This window comes from Daphnia pulex, chromosome 1, assembly GCF_021134715.1.
Source record: "Daphnia pulex isolate KAP4 chromosome 1, ASM2113471v1".
Classification (NCBI taxonomy): domain Eukaryota; kingdom Metazoa; phylum Arthropoda; class Branchiopoda; order Diplostraca; family Daphniidae; genus Daphnia; species Daphnia pulex.
Genome location: NC_060017.1, coordinates 7612373 through 7615237, shown reverse-complemented (window position 1 = coordinate 7615237; position 2865 = coordinate 7612373). Strand labels below are relative to the sequence as shown.

The window sequence follows — 2865 nt, the reverse complement described above, 5'->3', positions numbered from 1 at the left end:
TCACAATCACAGCGTTTTCTTAATATTTTATGTTCAAACGTTAAATTAGAGAAATTAAAAGTAAAAAATCTATATTCATCTAGAATAAAACTACCTTGCAGTCAACGTGAGTGCGCTACTCATCGAATCAGCATAAAATACTGATTCTAACCATGTATGTTTTAATTTTAAAAGAAATCTAAATTTCATGCAACGGCCCTATTACTACGACCCTATTGGGAAATTTTGAAAATCGAACAATAGATGGCGATTTTTAGCTTAATACCATTTTGGAAATCGAACAGTAGATGGCGAATTTTAGCTCAATACCATAAAAAAACAACTAATAGTACAGTCATTTTGAGCCAAATTTGGGGGTCTACCCAAAACAAAATGTTAAAAGCGATTTTTTTAATGCGCTTTATTTTTACTAATGTTTTCTTACTCTGTTTAAAACCCGACCAAGACAAAACAAAAGGGATCATATAAAAAAATGTGTTTAAAAATTAACTTTTTGCTAAATGGTGTCTTTTTATTAAAAAATTTTTATTTAAAAAATACAGGGTTAAAGAGAATTGCAATATTAACTTAAGTTCCAATTTTTGTTTAATTACAATGTTGTTATTTAGTATTTTAAAAAATTAAAATCTATTGAAAAATCGGTGAGCCGTCGAAAAAATCTTTGCGCGTTTTAACATGGCGCTTATGGGGAAACGGAAAGTTTTTTAATTTCTCCCATTTGTAACCTAATCGACCTAAAAATACGATCTTAGTCTCATTAAATTTGTTGTTTCTTCTAATTTAAATTGATTTAATTTTTTTGAAGGCGGGACAAATTTTTCAGTAAGTTATTCATGTTTTTATAGACCCCCCCCCCCCAATCGTCAATTTCAGTTTTAGTAATCAACACACCCGCTGGGGGGCTTCTTGTGACAAGAAGTGACTGAATGATGTGAGATATACGTGAGAAATGTTTTTTTTTAGGACCAAGAAATTCACGCAACCAAATTTGGTTTTTTTTTGTAGGACGACCGCGCGCCCTTCTTTTTGGAGGGAGAATTTATTGCGATACGGCGTGTGTCGGCGGGCGCGCACGGACTAAAATTTCCCTGGATGTGCCGATCACCGCAGCTGCCTTTTTAACAGCCCTACAGTCACGACCTTGTGAGAGTCATCGAGCGGCACGGCAAGGCAAGGTAAAATTTAAAAAAAGAATCGAAAAACGACTATACGTGGAATCTAATCATCGTTATCAAATGATTGTGTTTCGTGAACTCCACCTGGAAATAAGAATTTTTTTTTCTCTCTCGTTTTTCTTTTTATAGGCACAGACGAAAATGTTGGTCAACTGTTTCGTAGGTAAGAAGAGATATCACACAATGGATTTTCAAATCTGACTGGCTATTTGGCTGGTAACACGACGCGACCAGCAACTCAGGAAATGTATGCTACACACACTGTGGAATACTGCTGCTGCATATCCAGCACTACTACGCTATATATAATGGTAATAATAATTACATGGTATTGTGTCTGTGCTGTAGTGGTATCTTTTTCTATATGCGCCTTCTGGGTTTTTTCTTTCTATATGATCTTCCCATATTCCTCCTATACCCAACAGACGTCAATTATATTTCTCCTCTTGCAGAGTTTCAACAGGCGTTGATCGTCTATTCCACATCGATATTGAATTACACATTCGACTGCTGCTGCTTGCCGTCGTGCAGGTCATCATCATCATCAGCGCGCCTTACACGTACTATACACACCCGGATTGCGGCATTCCTTATCCATTTTTCTTTTTTTTTGTCGATGAATTTTCGATTCCGGCGGGCAGTTTTTCTACTTTATTTTTTCTTCCAAATTTTATCTCGTAATAATTATCGCATTCTTCCACTAGGTCTACCAACTGTTCAAGCCTCGTAGAACCCTATATATAAATGGTAGCCTATGCGGTTGCCTTGTTTGCTCAACAACTATTTTGTGTCTCTGTAGATAAAAACACATACAGAAACGAATTCTCTCACGCGGGATCTCTCCATTTTCTATTTTTTCCCTTTAGGTTTATTTATTTATCTATTTTTTTCATTTCGTGTTTTTACCAAGACATACATACAACAACAACAACCCGTTCTTGTCCGTTAGATCCCTCCACCCTCGCTATACAGTCTCTCACACAAGACGCAACAACCACAACAACGTCAACAACGCGTGAGAAAGAATGATGGATTGATCAGAATCTCGCGCGTCGTGTTATATCTGTATAGACAAAATGGTTTCCTGCGGTTTTTCTACTTAACTCTCCACGTCTTTTCCTCCATTCGCATTTCCAAATATTCGTTTGTTTATATTTTGTTCGGCGGACGTTTCCGCTATTACGGTTTCCATCATTACGACTCGCGGTCGTGCCTCATTATGAAATCATTTGAGGGGGGAAATAAGGTTCTCAGCAACCAGGGGTATTATTATAGGTTTATTTCGGTCGGCGTGAAAAAGTAAGTTACACACACGTTGAGAGTCGTGACGGTCTGCCGTTCACACCATCAGTCCACCGAAAGCCAAAAAGAAAGGGTCCTTGTTTGTCAACATCATCTCATCTGAACTTGATGAGTGAACGAGATCGGAGATAAGAGAAGAAAATGTGACCATAGCGACCGGAGCGACTACACGTTTTCTTTTTTGTTCTGAGAAGATTTTCGGCCGGTTTATGGGAGCCCGTTGTTGTTTGTGCATGGCCATTGGTGATACAAGAGTTTTCATTTTGGGACATTTTTCCCTTTTTTTTCTTCTTCTTCTTTGGGTAGAGTGCGAGGGGGTTTTGGGATTGCGGCCAAGAGATACTTCCCACGCTGTTGTAAATGCGCGCATCACAAACCGAGAAAAGAC

At 38.0% G+C, this 2865-nt stretch overlaps 1 long non-coding RNA gene across 1 annotated transcript; it reads left to right on the top strand.

The window, feature by feature from the left end:
• Nucleotides 1–1092: 1092 nt before the first annotated feature.
• Nucleotides 1093–1726, top strand: LOC124202449. Its single transcript, XR_006878174.1, has 3 exons — nt 1093–1175; nt 1305–1486; nt 1628–1726. It is a non-coding gene; the product is annotated as an uncharacterized LOC124202449 (long non-coding RNA).
• Nucleotides 1727–2865: the final 1139 nt, after the last annotated feature.